Source organism: Globicephala melas, chromosome 2 (assembly GCF_963455315.2).
Source record: "Globicephala melas chromosome 2, mGloMel1.2, whole genome shotgun sequence".
Lineage (NCBI taxonomy): Eukaryota > Metazoa > Chordata > Mammalia > Artiodactyla > Delphinidae > Globicephala > Globicephala melas.
Window position 1 is genome coordinate 5,969,201 of NC_083315.2, and position 27,055 is coordinate 5,996,255.

Genomic DNA, 27,055 nt, shown 5'->3' on the forward strand with positions numbered 1-27,055 from the left:
CTTTTGTTCAGAATCCTCAGTAGCAAATTACAAGTCACCATTAGGTAACAGTAAAAAGTAGACTGTAACTTTTGTAGTTTTCCAGACACAAGGTTCTCAAGTTTCCGTTTCATAGTTACATCCATGTATGAGAGCAGATTCTGAGTTTGGCAAGGCCCTTGGAAAAACTGTTCATAGAAACTCTGTAAATTGAACAGTAGACATTATTAGGAGGGTTCATACCCAGCAGAGATTGGGGCCTGAGTCTTAGCAGAATTGCAGAGGGAGAAACTAGCTTACATTGTTTGTGAACTGGCTTCCTTGGAAAGGCTTTGCTGAGATGAGCGATTCTATTTAGAATGGCTGCTGCTCATCTTTCTACCAAGATAATCATCTGATGGCAACGTGAAAAAGCAGATGTGGCATTTTCGAACTCTAAATGCTTTCAACCTCCAATGTTATTCCCAGTGAACCTGAAAGTCGAAGAAATAATCACCTTGAAATTCTGCTATAACGTGAAGAGCTCAAGAAAGCTGAGCACCTGACTGGTACCAAAGAGGAACCCTGAAAGCTAAGCTTCCTATGAATTGGAATTTTTGCTTCCTCTGTTGTCTTCCATATAGTCTCTTGCCTCTTTGCTAAATATCAAAGATATTTATGCTTAAACAAATGTTGTCTCTCTCAGTGCATCCTCTCCTTCTGGCAGGGAAGTCATCGTGCTGAATCGGTGGCACTTGCCATGGCAACAGACTGTGATGTCAGAGACACAGTGCCAAGCAGTTAGATTTCGGAGGTGCCGCAGTTGGGAATATGAAGCTCCAAGGATGATGATGAGCCAGAGCAGTTGCTGTAAAAGAAAAAGAATCTCAGTAAAGACCGAGTGTCTGATGTGTGCTCTCAGAGGTCTGGTGCTGAAGTAGGGTGACAGCAAATGAAGCCAGGTGAGGAGAATAGGGATGCAGTGCTCAAGACAGGATTTCCAAGGAGAAGTGTGGTGATGAAGACCATTTGCAGAAGGCCACATCCAGATGGCTGGCACCCTGCCATGTTCTGAGGCTCTGATGCTTCACAGGTGTGCTCTAAGGCATAGAAGGGAGAAGCTCCAGAGGTTTGCTGCCTCTCAATGAGAGAGACAAAGGAGTCAGGACAGAGAAAAAGAGCAGACTCTTTGCTTTCCTGTCTCCTGAAGCAGGAGTGCGACAACTTTCACAGTTGTGCTGCTTTCACAGAAAGAGCACCTTGACATCAAGACATCTGAGACCTGAAAACTGAGGATGCTGTGGGGAGAAGGCTGCCCGAAGAGGTTTTCAGCAAAACTTTCCAAGAGGAGGCAATGGATGGTGGTCCCTGAAGTTACTGATAGGAACAGTCAGAGTATTTTGAAACGGACTCTGAAAATCTCTGCAGGTCTTATGTTGAATATGCAAACGATGAAACCGATACCTGTGAAAAATCATAGATGAAGTTTTAAAATCCATACACATTTCAGTGATACAGTATGGATAAATTTGGACTGCATATGGCTTCTTATGTAAAGGAAAATTTCTTCTCCTTTTAGTAACACATTGTCTGCTGCCTGTGCTTAGCACCTTCTGCCATATGCTACTTAGAACAAGCTGCTGCAATTCAAGAACTAGCCCTAGTAATTAAGATCAAATGAGCCAGATGAAGAAAATGAGATGAAGAAAACCACATGCCCATGGAGCCCAGCCTTTTTACGTTAAAAAAAAGAAAAGAAGAAAGAAAAACAACCATTGCCCATGGATTTATATGCAGTCCACACTCAGGATTATTGTTAACATCTATGCATATATTTTGAATTGTTCTGGGCTCGATTGATTAGCTCCATGGAAATAGTTGCTATTGGATGCTGGGGCATCCCTATGGAATATAAATAATAGTGCTCAAGGCTCAACCAAATGTAATTTATTTCATGAAAAAAGTACAATGAAACATGGAAGGTGTTATAAAATAGTTTTGAGATTAAGCCTTACAGGATCCTTGGAGATATTTGACCTCTCATCCTTACGTTGTAATGGGAAGTTGAAATCCAGAGAGAGTGAATAAATTTCCCCTGGTCACTGAGCTATAGCTAGAGGCAAGTCTCAGGTTAGATCATGGGATTTCTGGCTCACCCACTGGTTCAGTAATTCTCAAACTTGAGCATGCATCAGAAACCCCTGGAGGGCTTGTTAAAATACAGATTGCTGGGCACCACCCCCCGTGTTTCTCATTTAGTAGGTCTGGGTTGTGGTCCCAAAATTTACTTTCCCACCAAGTTCTCGGGTGAAGCTGATCTGTAGACCTTATTTACCTATCTACAGGTCATACTTGGAAAACCACTGGTTTAGTTTTTTTAAATTTTCCTTACATTGGGTTTTCTCAAACTATGGTAGGACCTATATGAGAATCACCTGGAGGGGGTGTTGCCTATCAGAAATACAGGTTATGGGTACGTCTCAGAGTTACTAAATTTGAATCTCTGGAAGTGAGGGGCTGGCATCTACCTTGTACACAATCACCCCTGGTAATTTCCATTACTGTCCAAGTTTGAAAATCACACTACGTGACCACACTGATTGACCTGAAGAAATCAAAGACTGAACTTCTTGGTGAGATGATAAAATTAACAGTTCTTGCTCCATCCTCTCAAACCTCCAAGCAAATGACCAAAGGAAGGAAGAAGAATTAAAACCTGCATCTAATTTGGGAAAATGAGAAAGGTGTCAGCCCTATGTTCAAAACGTCTAGGATTTTTTTGTGAGATGTTGTGCTAGTGGGACTCCATTGAGCAAGATATTAAAAGACCTGTCAGCCTCTAGAGAAAGCAGTAGAGTAGTAGGGTGAGTAAGGAGAAAAAAGTCATAGCAGAGCCCCACTAATGCCCACTGACACGGGGGACAAGCTGATATCACAGAATGTAAGATGCGAAGTCTCATCTACTACTTTGGATAAGTTGCCTTCTACCAGTCCTGTGTGGAGACTCCTGGGTTTCCATGGTGAAAGTCATCTGTGCATGAGGGCATCATGACATAGGTAGACAAATACCATATGGGTAGTGTGAGAAGTGACACCATAAAGACCCAGGCAGAAATTGGAGCAGCATCCCAACAGTTTTGCTTCATAACAGTCATGGAGGAAAAACTGCTCAGAGGTGATTCCTCTGCTTCAGGCTCCCATACTGCAGGCTTTATCCATAGTTATACAGGCTGAATGATGACTGAATTGAAAATTACATAAATTAGCCTGGCAGTTTAAGACTCAGTGGAAGATTATAACTGCAAATGGGTGTACCATGAGGGAATTCAAGGAGCACACATTTGCCTAACAAGTGGGAAAACCCAAGTCTGGGTGAACAATTCCTGCTTCACTATGGGATCTAAGAATTCTATATCAAGCAAGCTGTCAATCACACATGATAAAAATAGATATTTTAAGGTATGCAAGTTTCATAATGAAATACCTATGTACCCTTCCAGAATATATAGTCTATTATAGACAACCAGATGATGAATATGAAAAAGAAAAAAATATTCCAGTAGAAAAATGGGCAAAATTATAAACAGGCAATTCACAGAAGAATTAAAAAGTAAACATATGAAAAGATCCCTAGTTTCACTAAAGAAATGTAAATTAAAACAACGAAATGCCAATGTTTTGCCCACCGTTTTTGCAAAAATTTTAAAATGTGAAAACATTGAAGAAGATATGAGGAAATAGGCATTTATACTCCCTTGGAGGAATTTTAGGCAACTTGGAATATAATTTTGGAAGGCAATTTCACAATATGTATCAAAATCATACAATATTTATACCTTTGAACTGATCATTCCATTTGTAGTAATTAATCCTAAGTGAGCAATGATAATAAGAGACATAAAAATATTAATATGTAAGGATGTGCATTAGACATTATTTATGTTAGTGAATAGTTTGGAACAACTTAAATATCCAAATGTGATATGGTAAAATAAATTTTTATGTATCCCTAAAATGCATTACTGTATAATCATAGTAGTTACTAAAGAATATTTAAAGATATAAAATGTGTTCACTAAACTAATAGTTCAGGTTACCAAATCATGTAAGTTTGCATATAAATTCAATATATATGAAAGAAAAAGAACTAGAAACATAAGCATCAACATATTCTATCTTTTCCACATTTCATGCAGTGAGAACATTCTTTTTTTAGTTTAAATGTTATGGGAAATAGTCTGGTTACACGAATTATTCTGCATAAACATAATGGAATACTAGGCAGCCATTAAAAAGACAAAAATTATGATTATTGATAGAGAATAATCACAATATTAGTTGTTAGGTGAAAAAATAAAGCACAATACAGTGTATAACCATGCTAAGAAATAAAAATGTAAAATAAGGCATACTTATCTAACACTGATATGCCTCACTCTAAACACATGGAAGTGGTGAATAAAATATAGTAACCATAATTACTTTCTGTACATATCAAGCTCAAAAAAGAATTTAAAATCCCATGTGTTACATATTAAGAAGAAATGGAAATCAAATTACTAGTCTCACAAACTGAGAAAGCTGCTATGATCCATGGGAGTACTGAACATAGAAACAGGATTTAAAGTTCTGCATCTGAGGTCTTAATGACAATGTGGGATTAGATGATACTGCTTTAAACCCACCCAAGGCAATGAGCTGGACATGATATCCCTTCAGTAATCTTATAACTGGTACCCCTTTGTGAATAGGAGACTGTAACTAGACTATAATTTTTGGAGAATCAAAAAATTTGCCTTTACTTAAGACTTTGGATAAAAGTATAAAATACTTTAAGAGTTGAAATCCCAAACATATGGCATATGCATTTGTGGAGTCTGAATTTATGTGACCTGACAGTTCAGGTGAGTAATTGACATTTAACAGGTCCAGGATCAGGGAAATTCCTGGGGCAGCTGACAGAAGCATATGTAAAACCACTCTGTTGGGATATTTCAATAACCCAGAGAACCAGGGTCTCCCTCAGATACAGCCACCTTGCAAACAAACAAGAGGATTAACATCACAAGGACTTGAAAAAAGAGAAAAATCTGAAAGAGAATACAGGGCTTCAGAAATGTACAGGACAATAAGAAAGTAACTAAAATCACAATGATAGACTAAGACACTGTGACAAACAAGATTTGCAAATAGGAACATATAGAATGCTAGATGTTAGTAGAGTCATTGGATAAAAGAAACTTAAAAAGGGGATGAGATAAAATTGTAGAGAGAATTGGTAAATTGGAATATATATTGGAGGATGTTACACAGAATGCAGCCCTGAAAAATGATTAAGAGATGGAGGATGTAGAGGCTCCAACGTGAGTCTAATGGTAGGTCCTCAAAGACAGAAGGCTAGTGAGAGAAAGGAAAAATGACTGAGAATTTTATAGAGTTACAGAGTGACATGAAACTTCATATCAAAGAGTATGATAAAAATAAATCTACATCTGACTCATCATTGTGAAGTTGCTGCTCATGAATGGCAGACAGAAAACTTACTCATTATCATGGCAAATGAGGGGAAAAAAGAGACATGATTCATAGAAAACACAAAATGAGTTTTTACCAGTAATCACAATAAATGTGAATAAATTAGATTTACCTACTCAAGGAAAGAATTTAGATACACCTCTTTAAAAAGCATATGCCTATTTTTTATTTTAAAAAGTGAAGAGGTGACAGAGTAAGATATGGAAAAAGGTGTTGGTACACACAGAATGTGATAATACTGTATAGGGATGTTATGATCAGGCAAAGAAAAAGGTAAAGCAAAACAAAATGAACAATAAAAGCATTTTAAGGATAAAGGAGTCATTATAAATCATCTTCTATGCCTTTAATAACATAGCCTTCAACTACATGAACTTGCCACAGTTAAACAGAGAAACAAACTTAAATAAAAATGGAATATTTTAACATAAGTACCCCAATAATGTTTAGGTCAAGGACACCAAAAATATTAATGAACCATTATCTGATAACATGAACAAACTCATATATAGAACTTATACTATAAAATACACATTCTACTCAAGCACAAGGGACATTTATAACAAGTAATTGCCTACTAGACCATCAACAATGTCTCAACAATATAAAGAAATCATATAGAACATTCTTAACCTCAGTAAAGATTTTTTAAAGTTAATAATAAAAATATATCTAACACATCACATATTTGAAGTTCAAAAACATTTAATTCAAGAATACAAAAAATTTCAAAGCCATTAGAATGAAATAATAAAGAATATTACATATCAAAACATGTATGATGATACTTTATTTTTTAGGGTGCCAAAGTGTTCTCTATATTTTTTTCTTATTAGTTATCTATTTTATACCTTATAGTGTATACATGTCAATCCCAATCTCCCAATTCATCGCCCTCCACCCCCCGCTTTTCCCTCTTGGTGTCTGTATGTTTGTTCTCTGCATTTGTGTCTCTGTTTCTGCCTTGCAAACTGGTTCATCTGTACCATTTTTCTAGATTCCACATATATGCTTTAATATACAATGTTTGTTTTTCTCTTTCTGACTTACTTTACTTCGTATGACAGTCTTTAGGTCCATCCACATCTCTACAAATTACCCAATTTTGTTCCTTTTCATTGCTGAGTAATATCCCATTGTATATATGTACCACATCTTCTTTATCCATCTTTTGTCAGTGGGCATTTAGGTGACCGACAATGACCTAGCTATTGTAAATAGTGCTTCAGTGAACATTGGGGTGCATGTGTCTTTTTGAATTACGATTTTCTCTGGGTATATGCCCAGTAATGGGATTGCTGGGTCATATGGTAATTCTATTTTTAGTTTTTTAAGGGACATCCATACTGTTCTCCATAGTGGCTGTATCAATTTCCATTCCCACCAACAGTGCAAGAAGGTTCCCTTTTCTCCACACCATTTCCAGCATTTGTTGTTTGTAGATTTTTTGATGATGGCCATTCTGACTGGTGTGAGGCGATACCTCATTGCAGTTTTCATTTGCATTTCTCTAATAATTAGTGATGTTGAGCAGCTTTACATGTGCCTCTTGGCCATCTGTATGTCTTCTTCGGAGAAATGTCTATCTAGGTCTTCTGCCCACTTTTGGATGGGGTTGTTTGTTCTTTAATATTGAGGTGCAAGAGCTGTTTATATATTTTGGAGGTTATTCCTTTGTCCATTGATTCATTTGCAAATATTTCTCCCATTCTGAGGGTTGTCTTTTCGTCTTGTTTATGGTTTCCTTTGCTGTGCAAAAGCTTTTAAGCTTCATTAGGTCCCATTGGTTTATTTTTATTTCTATTACCCTAGGTGGTGGGTCAAAAATGATCTTGCTGTGATCTATGTCATATGTACTCTTCCTTGTTTTCCTCTAAGAGTTTTATAGTGTCCAGTCTTACATTTAGGTCTTTAATCCATTTTGAGTTTATTTTTGTGTATGGTGTTAGGGAGTGTTCTAATTTCATGCTTTTTTTTTTTTTTTTTTTTGGCGGTACGCAGGCCTCTCACTGTTGTGGCCTCTCCCGTTGTGGAGCACAGGCTCAGGATGCGCAGGCTCAGCGACCATGGCTCACGGGCCCAGCTGCTCCGCGGCATGTGGGATCTTCCCGGACCAGGGCATGAACCTATGTCCCCTGCATCAGCAGGCGGACTCTTAACCACTGCACCACCAAGGAAGCCCTAATTTCATTCTTTTACATATAGCTGTCCAGTTTTCCCAGCACCACTTATTGAAGAGACTGTCTTTTCTCCATTGTATATCCTTGCCTCCTTTGTGGTAGAGTAGTTGACCAGAGGTGGGTAGGATTATCTCTGGGCTTTCTATCCTGTTCCAGTGATCTATATTTCTGCTTTTGTGCCAGTACCATATTGTCTTGATTACTGTAGGTTTGTAGTATAGTCTGAAGTCAGGGAGTCTGATTCATCCAGTTCCGTTTTTTCCCCTCAAGATTGCTTTGGCTGTTTGGGGTCTTTTGTGTCTCCATACAAATTTTAAGATTTTTTTTCTAGCTCTGTAAAAAATGCCATTGGTAATTTGATACGGATTGCATTGAATCTGTAGATTCCTTTGGGTAGTATAGTCATTTTCACAATATTGATTCTTCCAATCCATGAACATGGTATATCTGTCCATCTGTTTATGTCATCGTTGATTTCTTTCATCAGTGTCTTATAGTTTTTTGAGTACAGTTACCTCCTTAGGTAGGTTTATTCCTAGGTATTTTATTCTTTTTATTGCAATGGTGAATGGGATTGTTTCCTTAATTTCCCTTTCTGATCTTTTGTTGTTAGTGTATAAGAATGCAAGAGATTTCTGTGCATTCATTTTGTATCCTGCAACTTTACCAAATTCATTGATTAGCTCTAGTAGTTTCCTGGTGGCACCTTTAGGATTGTCTATGTGTCTATCTGCAAACAGTGACAGTTTTACTTCTTCTTTTCCAATTTGTATTCCTTTTATTTCTTATTCTTCTCTGATTGCTGTGGCTAGGACTTGCAAAACTATGTTGAATAATAGTGGTGAGAGTGGACATCCTTATCTTGTTCCTGATCTTAGTGGAAATGCTTTCAGTTTTTCACCATTGAGTATGATGTTGGCTGTGGGTTTGTTGTATATGGCCTTTATTATGTTGAAGTAGGTTCCCTCTATGCCCACTTTCTGGAGAGTTTTTATTATAAATTGGTTTTGAATTTTGTCTAAAGTTTTTCTGCATCTATTGAGATGATCATATGGTTTTTATTCTTCAATTTGTTAATATGGTGTATCACATTGATTGATTTACATATATTGAAGAATCCTTGCATCCCTAGGATAAATCTCACTTGATCATGGTGTATGATCCTTTTAATGTGCTGTTGGATTCTGTTTGCTAGTATTTTGTTGAGCATGTTTGCATCTATATTCATCAGTGATATTGGTCTGTAATTTTCTTTTTTTGTAGTATCTTTGTCTGGTTTTGGTATCAGGGTGATGACGGCCTTGTAGAATGAGTTTGGGAGTGTTCCTTCCTCTGTAATTTTTTGGAAGAGTTTGAGAAAGATGGGTGTTAGCTCTTCTCTAAACATTTGATAGAATTCACCTGTGTAGCCACCTGGTCCTGGACTTTTGTTTGTTGGAAGATTTTTAATCACAGTTTCAATTTCATTACTTGGGATTGGTCTGTTCATTTCTTCCTGGTTCAGTCTTGGAAGGTTATACCTTCCTAAGAATTTGTCCATTTCTTCCAGGTTGTCCATTTTATTGGCATAGAGTTGCTTGTAGTAGTCTCTTAATGATGTTTTGTATTTCTGCAGTGTCCATTGTAACTTCTCCTTTTTCATTTCTAATTTTATTGATTTGAGTCCTCTCCCTCTTTTTCTTGATCAGTTTGGCTAAAGGTTTATCAATTTTGTTTATCTTCTCGAAGAACCAGCTTCTAGTTTTATTGATCTTTGCTATTGTTTTCTTTGTTTCTGTTTCATTAATTTCTCCTCTGATATTTATGATTTCTTTCCTTCTACTAAGTTTGAGTTTTGTTTGTTCTTTTTTCTCTAGTTCCTTTAGGTGTAAGTTTAGATTGTTTATTTGAGATTTTTCTTGTTTCTTGAGGTAGGATTATAGTGTTATAAACTTTGCTCTTAGAACTGCTTTTGTTGCATCTCATAGGTTTTGGATTGTTGTGTTTTCTTTGTCATTTGTCTGTAGGTACCTTTTGATGTCCTCTTTGATTTCTTCAGTGATCTCTTGGTTATTTAGTAGCGTGTTGTTTAGCCTCTATGTATTTTTTTCCTTGTAATTTATTTCTAATCTCGTAGTGTTGTGATCGTAAAAGATGTTTGATATGATTTCAGTTTTCTTCAATTTACTGAGGCTTGATTTGTGACCCAAGATGTGATCTATCCTGGAGAATGTTCCATGTGCACTTGAGAAGAAAGTGTAATCTGCTGTTTTCAGATGGAATGTCCTATAAATATCAATTATATCTATCTGGTCTATTGTGTCATTTAAAGCTTGTGTTTCCTTATTAATTTTCTTTCTGGATGATCTGTCCATTGGTGCAAGTGAGGTGTTAAAGTCCCCCACTATTATTGTGTTACTGTTGATTTCCTCTTTTATAGCTGTTAGCATTTGCCTTATATATTGAGGTGCTCCTATGTTGGTTGCATATATATTTATAATTGTTATATATTCTTCTTGGATTGGTCTCTTGCTCATTATGTAGTGTCCTTCCTTGTCTCTTGTAACATTTTATATTTTAAAGTCTATTTGATATGAGTATTTCTATTCCAGATTTCTTTTGATTTCCATTTGCATGGAATATCTTTTTCTATCCCCTCACTTTCAGTCTGTATGTGTCCCTAGGTCTGAAGTGGATTTCTTGTAGCCAGTATATATATTGGTCTTGTTTTTGTATCCATTCAGCGAGCCTGTGTCTTTTGGTTGGAGCATTTAATCCATTCACATTTAAGGTAATTATCGATATGTATGTTCCTATTACGATTCTCTTAATTGTTTGGGGTTTTTTTTGTAGGTCCTTTTCTTCTCATGTGTTTGCCACTTAGATAAGTTCCTTTAGCATTTGTTGTAGAGCTCGTTAGGTGGTGCTGAATTCTCTTAGCTTTTGCTTGTCTGTAAAGGTTTTGATTTCTCTGTCAAATCTGAATGAGATCCTTGCCAGGTAGAGTAGTCTTGGTTGTTCCCTTTCATCACTTTAAATATATTGTGCCACTCCCTTCTGGCTTGTAGAGTTTCTGCTGAGAAGTCAGCTGTTAACCTTGTGGGAGTTCCCTTGTATGTTATTTGTTGTTTTTCCCTTGTTGATTTTGTCTTTAATTTTTGTCAGTTTGATTACTATGTGTGTCGGCATGTTTCTCCTTGGGTTTATCCTGCCTGAGACTCTCCGTGCTTCCTGGACTTGGGTGGCTATTTCCTTTCCCATCTTAGGGAAGTTTTCAACTATAATCTGTTCCAATATTTTCTCAGACCCTTTCTTTTTCTCTTCTTCTTCTGAGACCCCTATAATGCAAATGTTGTTGCATTTAATGTTGTCCCAGGGGTCTCTTAGGCTGTCTTCATTTCTTTTTATTCTTTTTTCTTTATTCTCTTCCATGGCTGTGGATTCCACCATTCGGTCTTCCAGGTCACTTATCCGTTCTTCTGCCTCACTTATTCTGCTATTGATTCCTTCTAGTGTAGTTTTCATTTCAGTTATTGTATTGTTCATCTCTGTTCATTTGTTCTTTAGTTCTTCTAAGTGTTTGTTCTTTAATTCTTTAAGTCTTTGTTAAACATTTCTTTCATCTTCTCGATCTTTGCCTCCATTCTTTTGCCAAGGTCCTGGATCATCTTTGCTATCATTATTCTGAAATCTTTTTCTGGTAGGTTGCCTATCTCCACTTCATTTAGTTGTTTTTCTGGGATTTTATCTTGTTCCTTCATCTGGTACATAGTCCTCTACCTTTTCATTTTTTCTATTCCTGTGAATGTGGTTTTCATTCCACAGGCTGCAGGATTGTATTTCTTCTTGCTTCTGCTGTCTGCCCTCTGGTGATGATACTTAAGACAGTAAATTTGATTTATTCCTAGGTGTTTAATTATTTTTTTTTGCAGCAGTAAATGGGATTATTTCCTTAATTTCTCTTTCTGATACTTTGTTGTTAGGGTATAGAAATGCAACAGATTTCTGTATATTAATTTTGTATTTTACAACTTTACTAAATTCATCGTTGAGGTCTAGTACTTTTCCGGTGGTGTCCTTAAGATTTTCTATGCATAGAATTATGTCATCTGCAAAGAGTGACAGTTTTACTTGTTCCATTTCAATTTGGGTTCCTTTTCTTTTCTTTAATTGCTATGGCTAGGACTTCCAGTACTATGTTGGAAAAAAATGGGGAGAGTGGGCATTCTTGTCATGTTCCTGATCTTAGAGGACATGGTTTCAGCTTTTCATTGTTGAGTATGATGTTTGCTGTGGGTTTGTCATATATGGCCTTTATTATGTTAATATATGTTCCCTCTATGCCCACTTTCTGGGGAGTTTTTATCATAAATGGATGTTGAATTTTATCAAAAGCTATTCTTGCATCTACTGAGATGATCACACAGTTTTTATTCTTCATTTTGTTAATGTGTATCACATTGATTGATTTGTGGATATTCAAAAATCCTTGCATCCTTGGGATAAATCCCACTTGATCTTGATGTATAATCCTTTTCATGTATGTATATGTGTGTTTTCTCTGGAGAGATGTATGTCTATGTCCTCTGCCCATTTTTCAATTCTGTTGTTTTTTTTTTTGTTACTGAATTGTAGGAGCTGTTTGTTTATTTTGGAAATTAAACCCTTGTTGGTCACATGATTTGTAAATACTTCCTCCCAGTCCATACGATGTCTTTTCATTTTGTTTATGGTTTCCTTTGCTATGCAAAAGCATGTAAGTTTGATTAGGTCCCATTTGTTTATTTTTGCTTTATTTCTATTACCTTGTGAGACTGAGCTAAGAAAACATTAGTATGATTTATGTCAGAGAATGTTTTGCCTATATTCTCTTCTAGGAGTTTTATGGTGTCTTGTATCTAAGTCTTTAAGACATTTTGAGTTTATTCTTGTGTATGGTGTGAAGGTGTGTTCTAGCTTCATTGATTCATATGTGTTGAAGATTAATTATCCATAGGTTTGTAGGTTTATTTCTAGGCCTTCTCTTCTGTTCATTGAGCCGTATGTTTGTTTTTGTGCCAATACCATGCTGTTTTGATTACTGTAGCTTTGTAGTATTGTCTGAAATCTTGGTGGGGGGTTATGCCTCCTACTTTGTTTAGAATGTACTTTCTTCCTTACAGTTTGTTTTCAAACTCTTTTTTTGGTTCATGTTCAAGGTATTCAGTAAGATTATAGACTATTTGAGAGAACAGTACTTTGTTCTTCTCAGTCATTCCAGAACAATTTAAAAGAAAATCAGTAAGTGATATTTTGTGTCAGATGTTGTGCCAGGTGCCAGATATACAGAAGTACCTGTGACATTGGGCCCCTGAGAGGTTTACAGTGGTCTTTTCCCATATCCTTTACTAAGTATTCAATAAACTTTTATTTTTGGAGACAAGGAGAAACCACAGTCTTGTTCATCTACCTGGTCAAGGGAGAAGCCTGGTTAAGAACTATAGTCCTGTAATCTTGTTAATAATGACTGAACATACATTAATTTAACATTTCTCAAATGACACATTTGAGAAAAAAATACTTCAGTTAGGATCCCAAATTTCTGTCTTCTAGATCTTAGGGAAATGATCATTTGCATCAAAGTCATTGATCTACTTCATGAGTAGAACTTCAGTCTCTAACATTGTGCTTCTGTTTTTTAAAAAAAAACAATTTTAACTATAAACAACATTCTCCTGATTTCTAACTGAAAAATTATTTTCTATAACTGAACAGAAGTAATGTGTCCACCAATACCAATGGCACAGAAAACCTGCCATTTATGACCTTCTCTTGATTAGAACACTGGATATAACACAACTAACTTTCCACACTCAGATCCTCAAAGCATATCAACTAGGGACAGGCCCTAGAAAAATAGAAATTCCACCGGGCTTTAAATGGTTCTTTCATAAGTTCTGGAAAGGGCAAAATAGGTAAAGCTGTAGAATGTCATTTTATGTCCAACCCAGTAGAAGTGTGTAATATAAAATAAAAGGTGCATGATACTGCCTTTACCATTTTAAAACTCTTTTCTTAGGCTAAAGGAGAAACTGTTTTCCAAGATACCACAGGAAGTAAAAGAAAGATACAAAAATTCTCTGCAACTGGTCAGGTTTCTTTTTTATCAGGTCCAATGAGAATTTTAAATTAGCTCATGCCAGGTATACAGTGGAGCTTACTGAAGAAAGACAACAAAGGGTTGGGAATGGATTCTGGTGTTTGCACTTAGAATAAAAGAAAGAGGTTCATTAATAAAACTTTTATGCAGGGTCAGTCTGAAATTCAGAACAAAAGAGTGTGAAACTCAAGTTATGACAGTATTCATTGAGAGAGTTCTTATTCAGAAATGGAGCATTCATTCCTCAGGTCAAAATTCCACTTGAAATAAGTCATGTGAATTTTTATCATTACAGTAAACATTTATGGTCATAATATAGGTAGTAGAAACAAATTTAAGGCCTGCATCACAATTAGGGGAGTGTTATGTGCTCCCCACATAAGCAGTTTGAGTCTAGAAAGTTTGCTGTTCTGGGTTTAGGCAACATTCCAGCTTCCTGCCTTTCTGGTTTGAGCAATAGTATATTTCTCTGTTTTTCTTTATTCAATCAAGGCCTCAGTGGGTAATCCATGCTACATTTGGTCTTAAAATTCTTTTTGCCTTTCACGTATTTGGTAAGATCTAGTGATTCTGGATAGTTGTATCAATGGAGGATGGCTTTGGGGAGAAACACAGGTGCTAAGACATCTTATAGAACAGTGTTAGAAGACGTTAAGAAATCACAAGAAGAAGGTCTGGCAAACAGAGCAGTGGCAGTGATTTGACCTGTCTCTCCTGGGTGATCTCTCCAGCCCTGTCATACGCTATGGGTGGTTAAGATGTTGTCTTGGCACAGAGCTGAAAGTGGAAAAATGGTCTGAGTAATACTCTGCTACTGGAAAGGGTTTTGTGGTCTATACAAGTCCTATTAAAATCTACAGCCTTGCATGTGGTTCTTTAGCTATTCAAAGAAAATAAAACCTCCCAAGTTATTTCTAGGCACATTGGTCTTTTTCTTTTGAACTACTCAGAGATTACAAAGTGTCTTGACAGTGAAAAGTGGGTCCTGATGACTCAACCTCCCTCAACCGAAGTTGGGAACATTGGGGGAAATAATACATATTGTTAGGCAGTACCTGACACAGAATAGGCGTGTAATTAATGTTTGTTTTTCAAAAGCTGCTGAGCAGCAACCTGAAGTTGACATTTTTTTCCCCCTTCAATTTTAAGGGAAAGAGACCTGCAGCTAAATTTGAAATGATGGACAACTTGACCCTGAAAAGACCTTGCGGTAATTTGAGATGCTGTTGGCTGTCCAAAGGGTGAGGTAAGACCATGGTTATTCCATGTTACTGTCAACCAGATTTTACACCATCAGTAACACAGGCCCAGGAAGGAACGTGCAGAAACACATTCTTGATTTTTTTCTTGATTGGGTACAGTGATATTCTTTCTGCATAACCTCTAAGAAAAGAAGTAAGATCGCCTTTTGTCTTTCATGGGCATATTTGAAAGCTCCCCAGTCTGCTAGAGGAAAAGGTAAGTGAAGCAGATTGGAGGGAACTGAGAGGCTGAGGAACTTACTTGCTTCAGTATAGTTTTATCCATACAAGTGTATTCATACTTATATTTATGTTTCACATTAGATGGTAGCCTAGTGGAGAGAGATTTGGTGGTGCATGTATGAGCTATAAACTTACACAGGATTGAAAAGCAGGCTAATTAAAGGCATTACTGAATTTCAAATGCAAGGTCCCACTTAAATGTAGGTGAAGGAGGCCATCTATATTTAAATAACAAAGAAGGTGTCAGTAAAATAGAAACAGAAAAACAATAGGAAAAATCAATGAAACCAAAAGATGGTTTGTTAAGAAGGTCAATAACATTGATAAAACTGATATATTAGGAATATTTGAGTACACTGCAAAGGAATTTATGGCCTTTATACCCAATATCTTTTGCAATAACCCATCCATCTATATTATTCATCTCATTAATTGACATGCAATCTACTATTAAAATTGAGAAATAAAGTTTTCCAAGAATAAACTAGAAATAATCATCAACCATTAATATCTTAAGGCTACTATGTTGCTAGATTTATTGGGGCCTGAGAGACGGGACAAAGAACCAAAAGTTTTTACAGGAGGTTCAGAGGAAATTAATATTCATTCTCGTTGAAGAATTATACCTTACACTGAAAGATGATTCTGATTGCATTTCCAGAATGTTTTCTCCCCTTTGGACATTTGGATGAGTATGTTTAGATTGAAGTTTGACTTGTGTTGAGCTCTATTAGTTCTTACATCTTTATCCTTCATGTACAATAAGATGCAAAGGGGCTTATCTCTCTGTAGTTAGAAAGCAGACTATAGACCAACAGAGAAATAAGGCTACTACTTGTAGCAGGTAAAAAATACTGTGTGTGTGGTATAGGATCATATATACATCTGCCTCTACATCTATAGGTATATGCATATGATAAGTTTCCAGATGACTGTCTGTGACATTTCCATGAAGTTTGGCAAATGAGTTGGTGTCCCCTAAAAGACAGATGTTATAGAAACCCTGCTTTGGACAGTGACATACGTGATGGCCTTCATGAAGCTATTTGGACAATTGAAGCCTTCATGGTCCTAGAAGTAAACATATTTGGGTCTTAGAGTTATAGTGTATGTGTCTCTACCCATCTTAGAGAGTGTGTCCTAGGCTGGAGGACCAGTCTCATGGGGCCCAAGTGTAGAGCATGTGTTTCTGCTTGTGAGTATCCTGGACAGTGGAATGGTTAATATTGATATAAGACCTTGGGCCGTCGCTCTCCCTTTCTTCCCATCTACCCTACATTTCTATCAGGTACTCGTCTCAGATGTGTAACCGTTTTCTTCTAGAGCTTGTGCTGAAATTATCTAAAGGCCTAGATAGTATCCAGTCTGCTTGAGTGGTGCAGGTATAAAATTGTTTAAATTTTACTTATGAAACAAATAATTTTGAAAAGGGCACATAAAGCCAGAGTGACAACTCTGCGTGTGTAGGTGATAGAGCTCTATATGTGTTTGTGTGTGTGCTTTTATCTTTACAAAAATCATTGCTTTAACAACATAAAAACCTTGAAATCCCCATTCTGTACTCAACACGATGACAAAGTGAACAGGGGGAGTAATGAATGAATTTGTGGGGAGTAAGAGTGGTGAGTGTGAATGTCATAAAAAATACATCTGACATTCCTTGGCATACAAATAATGAGAATGAATTAATAATTCCTTACCTCCTTGATTCACCCCATAATAAACAAGAGAGAAATACTATCATGCGTAAGGACATCTCTTCTAGATTTACCATAATTCTGATAACTTATTCTTGTTTGTGATTATTCTTTCTGAACTCGATATGTGGTTGAAATCTGTACTTCCTACTTGTTCTGAAAGTGGCAGAACACCCTTCCGGGTCTGAAGGACGAGTGCCCTTATATGGCTCTATCATGACTTTTCTTCAGGGAAGACCATGAAAATTTCCCAGAGAAGGAATCCTATGTTTTAAAATTCCTGATGTATCTCAAGTATCACATATTTACTTGATGAAATCATTAACACACTATATGTCAAATGGAAATCACAAATTTTCTCCATCTCCAAATAGTTGTATTTTCCTATTCTCCTATAAATGTGATTTTCCCACAGTCCTACAGATCACCATCCTTGAAACTGGAATTGCTTCTAGTTTTTCCCTTTCTCTCACCCCCACAACCAGTCAATACCCAGCTTGCCTGGTTGAGAAACTCGATGGTTTCTCTTTACAGTCTTTCTTAGGTTGCTCCTTCCACTGTGCCATTTTAACTTCTTATCCATCGTTTCATTCAAAGACAACCGCAAGAATTCCAAGATGATATGCCTGCCTCCAGGCTCACCTCCTCTAACCTGCCTGTCACAGTATAATTAAAGCAAACTATATTTCTTTCTTCTTCTTCTTCTTCTTCTTTATTTTTCCATAGTTTCCCAAATAAAAACCCTTAAAAGTCTTCCCCTGTTTTTTATCTTGTCATCCAAGGTCTTCCATAGTTAAGTCTCTCCTGAACAGGCAATAAGGAAGCCATGTATTCTTTTTGAAAAGAGCTGGTTGTAGGGTAAAAGTGTTACTTTAAGAAAATTAGGATCATCTCAGTTTGCAAGTGCATTTCTACATAGAGAGTAGATGGAAATAGGGGCTCTGGCTTAGGTGTTTATGACAGTAATTGAGGCATCCAGGAAGCAATCTGTGGATTCTAGTAGAAGCCACGAGACTGGAACTGTGGAGATCTGGGTGATATAAGGACACACAAAAATCTGAGGTGTTGGGTAGTCTGTGCATCTAGCAAAATGAAAAAAATACTAACAGAAACAGAGAAATAAGAAAATGAGCCAATTTAGGGGCTAGAGAAGGAAAATTATTTCCAATTTAGACATTATGAGTTTGAGGTGAAGGGGTGCTACCGAATAACAATGCCCAGTAGGTAATCCAGAACTGGAACTCAGGAGATGGAACTTGCCTACAGATAGAGACCTTAAATTATCCCCATGGTTAAATTAGTGGATGTGGATGAGTTTATATGTGGGAGAAAGCATAGATAAGGGAGAGCAGAATTAATGAGGACTAATTTTGTAAATAGCCATAGTGAGTGAGCCAGGAGATTAAAAAAAGAAATTGGAAAGGGGGAAACAATGAGGTAAAGGCAAGACTGCATTATTGTGTCATGGAAACCAACCAGGAGAGGAGTTTCAAAAGAAGAAGCTCAAGACAGAGATAATGAGCAGTCAGGATGTCATGAAATTGATGACGAAGCCATTGGTGACCTCTGCAGGGGTGTTGTCAGACCAATGATGGGGAGGGAAGCCAGATTTCAGGAGGTTAAAGAGAATGGGGGATAAGGAATAGAAAACTGAATTCTAAGATGCTGGCAAAAAACACAAGGAGAATAAAATGCTAGCTTGAAAATTCCGGACTTCCCTGGGGTGCAGTGGTTAAGAATCCACCTGCCAACGCAGGGGACACAGGTTTGAGCCCTGGTCCGGGGAGATACCACCTGCCGCGGAGCAACTAAGCCTGTGTGCCACAACTACTGAGCCTGCGCTCTACAGTCCGCAAGCCACAACTACTGAGCCCGCACGCCACAACTACTGAAGCCCGTGTGCCTAGAGCCCATGCTCCACAAGAGAAGCCACTGCAATGAGAAGCCTGCGCACCGCAAGGAAGAGTAGCCCCTGCTCACCGCAACTAGAGAAAGCCCGCACGCAGCAATGAAGACCCAATGCAGTCAAAAGTAAATAAATAAAATAAATTTATTTAAAACAAACAGAAAATTCAAAATGATCATGCTTTTTTTTCCCCCACAAACCAAGGAAGACTTGAGTTTTTTTCAAAGCAGAAAGGAGAGCAGAAAGAATTGCTGTAGATATCCCCAAAGGGGGGCTCATAGCAGAAAGAGTGAAGATAGAGGGGATTCATTTGAGAAAGAATGTAAGGCACCTCTCCTCTGAAAATAAGCACAAGAGCATAGACCTAGAGGGAAAAAAAATGAGTTTCAGGTGCATAAGGGTATGTTAGCTGTTAGAATGAGAGTGATATGGAGGACATGAAGAATGGTTTGAATAACCACTTGCTCTGTGTACACAGAGTTTAAAAATAATCCAATAAGAGAAGTGAGAACAACAATAAAAGCCTGGTTGAACACGGTGGCATGGCTTTTGAATGATAAACATTCAAAGAAACCACATCATTGTTCATAAACATTTACTGATTTAGCCTGTTACTACTTGCTCATTAATTCACTAAGATTGATGGAGATTAAATTGGGATAGTGAGCTACTGGAAAATTTTAGTTCCTGATCCTACGCACTGACACTCAACGTGAGCCAAAGCCCTGGTTGTCAATGGTTACACCACTGTGATCCAGAAGAAAGCTGTTCTACATTAGTAAATTAGATTAAAAACACATTGTTACTTTCAACATTAGCAAAAGCCACATGGTATGTTGCAACAAAGCAGAGGATTAGGGATCATAAAATCTTTCCAAACTAAGCGAGGCTGTAGGAATGGTTAGGACTTACTCACTTGTACCTTGGGACTATGAGAATTGTTCTTACTCAAAAGGAAGCATTAATCCTGAGGAAAGAGAAGAAAGGCACTGCTTATCGGAGAGACCAGAAAGTGAGACATGGGTGAAGTAGAGATAGAGCTCTATTGGAGAAGCACGAGGGAAATCTGGTCAAAGTAATAATATGCTGACGAAAAGAGAAAAGCAATTCAAGAAGCAGGAAATCAGTGGCTGAGAGAGAGGCGAAAGGGACAAGAACTAGAAATCCAACCATCATTATAAGGTGAAATGTAGGGCAGTTTTCCCACGTGCATTTTTCTCTTTATTAAATAGGGATTGAATTGGAATTTGAATGGAGCTTCTCAGAATGAATCTTGAAATGTGCCCAACCTTACTATCCCACTTACAAGGTCAGTGTGCTAATTTTTCAACAGCACACACTTGCCTTTAATTTAGGATGATTTCAAGCTGGGTCATTACAGAGGAGATTCTTCCTGTATTCCTGATTCCTTAATGTGACCCATCCCAGAGGGGATATGCATCTGGACACGTGTAAACAAAGAAAACAACTTGAATCCATTCTGTTTAGAGCCTAATGACATGAGGTATATGTAGTTTGGATTATGGTAACAGCACGATCATTGGGTGTCTAACCGTCCAACCACAGGTTGAACCACAGATAAGACGCCCAAGGGACCTTTTCTCCCATAGCAATTTGACTAGTGTCACAGATATCAGTAGAGTACTTCCTAACAGAACATTACTCTGAGGATTCTTTGGTGTCTGGGGACAAGGATGGGCAACCGGAGGGGCTGAAAACATATCGCATGGAATCCACTTAACACTAGAAATCAGTTTCTGTTGAAAGCAATGGCACAAATGGCTCAGGATTTGAGCAGGCACTACACCAAGTAGAAAGTCATCATGATGTCACTCAGACACATGGCAGGTAACAACATTAGGAAAGACACCAGGCACGACTGCGTCAAGAACCCAGAGTGGATGATGGATCAAAAAGATAACTCAGGAGTGAAAATTTATGGAGAGCCAAGAGGAAGGGGCTGGAATAATCCATGTGCTAATTGATCGAGTTAGAGATATCAGTATAAATTCATGTTTATCTGAATGTCTATACACATTGTTACATATGGAAATACTCATAGATACGTGTATATACACATGTTAGATTATACACATATATTTCCTTGCTCTGTCATCTGAAGGTCCAGTAGCAATAAGAATTCTCATATCCAGATCTTGGTTTCTAATACTGTTTTCCATTATGAGGAACCAGGGCTCCTTGGTGAAATGGTTAATTCTAGGACTGGGGCAGCAAATGTACAAAATGAGACTGGAGTTCCAGAAAATAAGGAAATACTAAAAGGAAAAATGCCGTTAGTCCTAGGGCATGCCAAAGGGACACAGGAGCCAGCTAAAAGCATTCCCAATGGCCAAAGCTAGAATAATTTGAGAAATAAATAAATTAATTAGGGCTTCCCTGGTGGCGCAGTCGTTGAGAGTCCACCTGCCGATGCAGGGGACACGGGTTCGTGCCCCGGTCCGGGAGGATCCCACATGCCGCGGAGAGGCTGGGCCCATGAGCCATGGCCTCTGGGCCTGCGCGTCCGGAGCCTGTGCGCCGCAACGGGAGAGGTCACAACAGAGGCCCATGTACCGCAAAAAAAAAAAAAAAAAAAAATTAAACCCAAGGTATAAAATAAATACCCGTGAGTCCATATGAATACAAATAAATAATTAGGTCAAAGGATATGTGAGGGGGAAACAAATCTCCCATGCAAAAACATTTCCAAATAATTTATGTAGATACATGATCCTCCTGGAGGGGAAGCACGACTCTCCGCCACTTAAATGTGGGCTGGGCATAGTGATTTCCTTCCGAAGACCATGCTGCATGGAGAAAGGGGTGGTAATGTTACAATGGGGAAACCTGAGAAACTATCGATCATTTGGGACACTACGTGAGGTTGGTAGAGACCGGCTGTGCTTTAACCGTTCACGGTAGGTTGTGGTTTCTAGTCAGTTTAACTGTTTTGTAAGTTGTATATGCTTTAGCTTTCCATTTATCAAAAAACATTTTACTGCAAAGATATTCATGTCACCACATCCCTATCTCCTTTCCTCGAAATGTTGATTTACTAAACTGGTAGTGACAGTTTATCATTAAAAATAACCCCTCCTGATTAAAAATCTTTGTAGATATTGAGAGGGAGCAAAGGATTCAACCAATCCAGTTCATGGACAAATACCCTCCCTTGAAAGGCTTCCTCATCTAAAGGTGAATAAATAAAAATCATCACAGAGGCTTATGAAAACAATATGCAACATAAACAATAAAAATGAAGCTGCATAGATGATTATAAATTTAGAAGTGATTAACCAGAAGAAAATAAATAATTTAAAAAGTAATTTTGCTTTGTATTCTAAATAAAATTTAAGAAAACTTGAAATTTATGACATAATTAAAGTTAAAATGGTAATGTTTTAGAATGGGATAAAAAATGAAGTAGCCACATATGTCTATTTAAAATTAGAGTTAAATTTAACGTGTTAAAAGTTCATTCTAGCCACATCTGAAGTACTCAAAGCTACATGTAGCTTGTGGATAACATTTTGGATAGTATAGATATAGTACCGTTTCATCATTGCAGAAAATTGTTTGGGAAAGACTGCCCTAGATCCAATTACAACTTTACAGGAAATACAAGGGACAGAAAAACAAGGTATATGGCACTATGAAGAGGCAATTACCAAAGTTCATCACTTGAGAAATTCTACAGAATAAATGACTCATTCTTTTCAATAAATAAATGTCATTGAGAAAAATAAAGAAGGGAACATTGTAATATACGTTACAGAGTTTTAGGAGACAAATCAACAAAATACAATCTATACAACTTGTTTAGATTCTTATATAAATTAAAGACATTTCTGAGACCACAGGCTATGTTTATCATGGGCTGTATTTTAGTTGATATTAAGGAATTATAATAATTATGCATTTATTTTGGTGGAGTGACAATGGGATTGTGGTTAGGTTTTTAAAATACCTTAAATCTTAGAGCTAAGTTCTTATATATTTGTAAATAAATTGCAAAGATTTCTGGGATTTGTTTTCAAATACTCTAGTGATTGCCCTCCCCCCCACCCGACAGAAGTGGAGTAATAGATGAAGCAGTATTGGCAAAGTGTTGATGATTGTTGAAACTCAATGAGAATTTAAAACTCTTCTGATAATATTAAGTAAAAAAAGCAAGTTATATAACTATGTGCTGTGTGATCTCCATTTGCGTATGTGGGTAGAAGCAAAGGCTTGAGGAGTGTACATCAAAGTATTAACAGTGGCTGGTTTTAGAGTGATGGGATTATAAGTGATTTTTTAAGCTCAAAAACCATTATATATTTCCAGGATGAGTGTTTATTATTTTTTAATTAGAAAAAAAGGGATTGTAAAAGCAATTAAAATACCATATGTAATAAAGACAGAGTTTTTAAAAATAATACTTCTCTGCATTGGATAGGGAGACACCTGTGATTAGCATCAAAGTTTCTGGACTGATAGCACTTCTGTACAGTATACAGGAAAGGCTATTGACCTAAAATTATAATTTAAAGAAACAGGAAGAGCTTCAAGATGGCTGAGGAATAAGATGTGGAGATCACCTTCCTCTCCACAGATACATCAGAAATATATCTACACGTGGAACAACTACAGAACACCTACTGAACGCTGGCAGAAGACCTCAGACCTCTCAAAAGGCAAGAAAGTCCCCACGTACCTGGGTAGGGCAAAAGAAAAAACAGAGACAAAAGAACAGGGATGGGACCTGCACCAATGGGAGGGAGCTGTGAAGGAGGAAAGGTTTCCACACATTAGAAGCCCCTTGGCGGGCGGAGACTGCGGGTGGCAGAAGGGGGAGCTTCGGTGCCGCAGAGGAGGGCGCAGCCACAGGGGTGCGGAGGGCAAAGCGGGGAGATTCCCGCACAAAGGATCAGGGCCGACCGGCACTCACCAGCCCGAGAGGCTTGTCTGCTCACCCGCCGGGGCAGGCGGGCCTGGGAGCTGAGGCTCGGGCTTTGGTCGGAGCGCCGGGAGACGACTGGGGTTGGTGGCGTGAACACAGCCTGCAGGGGATTGGTGCGCCACGGCTGGCCGGGAGGGAGTCCGGGGGAAAAGTCTGGAGCTGCCGAAGAGGCAAGAGACTTTTTCTTCCCTCTTTGTTTCCTGGTGCGTGAGGAGAGGGGATTAAGAGCGCTGCTTAAAGGAGCATCAGAGACGGGCGCGGGCCGCGGCTAACAGTGCGGACCCCAGAGACGGGCATGAGACGCTAAGGCTGCTGCTGCTGCCACGAAGAACCCTGTGTATGAGCACAGGTCACTATCCACACCCCCCTTCCGGGGAGCCTGTGCAGCCCGCCACTGCCAAGGTCCCGGGATCCAGGGACAACTTCCCCGGGAGAACGCACGGCACGCCTCAGGCTGGTGCAACGTCACGCCAGCCTCTGCCGCCACAGGCCCGCCCCACACTCCGTGTCCTCCCTCCCACCGGCCTGAGTGAGCCAGAGCCCCCGAATCAGCGGCTCCTTTAACCCTGTCCTGTCTGAGTGAAGAACAGACGCCCTCTGGCGACCTACACGCAGAGGCGGGGCCAAATCCAAAGCTGAACCCCAGGAGCTGTGCGAACAAAGAAGAGAAAGGGAAATCTCTCCCAGCAGCCTCAGAAGCAGCGGATTAAATCTCCACAATCAACATGATGTACCTGCATATGTGGAATACCTGAATACAAAACGAATCGTCCCAAATTGAGGAAGTGGACTCTGAGAGCAACGATATATATATATATATTTTTTTTTTTTTCCCCTTTTTCTCTTTCTGTGAGTGTGTATGTGTATGCTGCTGTGTGAGATTTTGTCTGTCTACCTCTGCTTTTACCATTTGTCCTAGGGTTCTGTCTGTTTTTTTGTTTTGTTTTTTTTTTAGTATAGTTTTTAGCTCTTATTATCATTGGTGGATTTGTTTTTTGGTTTTGGTGGTCTCTTTTTCGATTATTTTTTTATTACAACAATTTTTTAAATAATTATTTTTTATTTTAATAACTTTATTTTATTTTATCTTCCTTCTTTTCTTTTCTTTTCTTTTTCCCTTTTATTCTGAGCCATGTGGATGACAGGCTCTTGGTGCTCCAGCCAGGTGTCAGGGCTGTGCCTTTGAGGTGGGAGAGCCAAGTTCAGGACACTGGTCCACAAGAGACCTCCCAGCTCCATGTAATATCAAATGGCGAAAATCTCCCAGAGATCTCCATCTCAACACCAGCACCCAGCTTCACTCAACGACCAGCAATTTACAGTGCAGGACACCCTATGCCAAACAACTAGCAAGACATGAACCCAACCCCACCGATTAGCAGGGAGGCTGCCTAAAATCATACTAAGTTCAGAAACACCCGAAAACACACCACCAGATGTGGACCTACCCACCAGAAAGACAAGATCCAGCCTCATCCATCAGAACACAAGCACTAGTCCCCTCCACCAGGAAGCCTACACAACCCACTGAACCAACCTTAGCCACTGTGGACAGACACCAAAAACAACAGAAACTACGAACCTGCAGCCTGCGAAAAGGAGACACCAAACACAGTAAGTTAAGCAAAATGGGAAGACAGAGAAACACACAGCAGATGAATGAGCAAGAGAAAAACCCACCAAACCCAACAAATGAAGAGGAAATAGGCAGTCTACCTGAAAAAGAATTCAGAATGATAGGGAAGATGATCCAAAAAATTGGAAATACAATGGAGAAAGTACAAGAAACGTTTAACAGGGACTTAGAAGAACTAAAGTGCAAACAAACAGTGATGAACAACACAATAAATGAAATTAAAAATACTCTAGAAGGGTTCAATAGCAGAATAACTGAGGCAGAAGAACGGATAAGTGACCTGGAAGAAAAAATAGTGGAAATAACTACTGCAGAGCAGAATAAAGAACAAAGAACGAAAAGAATTGAGGACAGTCTCAGAGACCTCTGGGAGAACATCAAACGCACCAACATTCAAATTATAGGGGTCCCAGAGAAGAAGAGAAAAAGAAAGAGACTGAGCAAATATTTGAAGAGATTATAGTTGAAAAGTTCCCTAATATGGGAAAGGAAATAGTTAATCAAGTCCAGGAAGCGCAGAGTCCCATACAGGATAAATCCAAGGAGAAACGTGCCAATACACATAATAATCAAACTATCAAAATATAATACAAAGAAAAAATATTAAAAGCAGCAAGGGAAAAACAACAAATTACATACTAAGGGAATTCCCATAAGGTTAACAGCTGATCTTTCAGCAGAAACTCCGCAAGCCAGAAGGGAGTGGCAGGACATATTTAAAGTGATGAAATGGAAAAACCTAAAACCAAGATTGCTCTACCCAGCAAGGATCTCATTCAGATTTGATGGAGAAATTGAAACCTTTACAGACAAGCAAAAGCTAAGAGAATTCAGCATCAGCAAACCAGCTTTACAACGAATGGTAAAGGAACTTCTCTAGGCAGGAAACACAAGAGAATGAAGAGACCTACAATAACAAACCCAATACAGTTAAGTAAATGGTAATAGGAACATACATATCGATAACCACCATAAATGTAAATGGATTAAATGCTCCAACCATAAGCTCAGATCAGAAATAAATGAAAAAGAAATTAAGGAAACGATAGCAAAGATCAATAAAACTAAAAGCTGGTTCTTTGAGAAGATAAACAAAATTGATAAACCATTAGCCAGACTCTTCAAGAAAAAAAGGGAGAAGACTCAAATCAATAGAATTAGAAATGAAAAAGGAGAAGTAACAACTGACACTGCAGAAATACAAAGGATCATGAGAGATTGCTGCAAGCAACTACATGCCAATAAAATGGACAACCTGGAAGAAATGAACAATTTTTTAGAAAAGCACAACCTTCCAAGACTGAACCAGGAAGAAATAGAAAATGTAAGCAGACCAATCACAAGCACTAAAATTGAGACTGTGATTAAAAATCTCCTAACAAACAAAAGCCCAGGACCAGATGGCTTCACAGGTGAATTCTGTCAAACATTGAGAGAGGAGCTAACACCTGACCTTCTCAAACTCTTCCAAAATATAGCAGAGGTAGGAACACTCCCAGACCCATTCTACAAGGCCACTATCACCCTGACACCAAAACCAGACAAAGATGTCACAAAGAAAGAAAACTACAGGCCAATATCACTGATGAACATAAATGC

General features: G+C 38.2%; 1 long non-coding RNA gene across 1 annotated transcript in view; it reads left to right on the forward strand.

The window, feature by feature from the left end:
- Nucleotides 1–15,038, forward strand: part of LOC132594501 (uncharacterized) — a 204,645-nt gene extending 189,607 nt beyond the window's left edge. Inside the window, exon 4 of the long non-coding RNA XR_009560677.1 lies at nt 14,941–15,038. This is a non-coding gene — a long non-coding RNA (uncharacterized lncRNA). The remainder of the gene's footprint in view (nt 1–14,940) is intronic.
- The last annotated feature ends 12,017 nt before the right edge of the window (nt 15,039–27,055 follow it).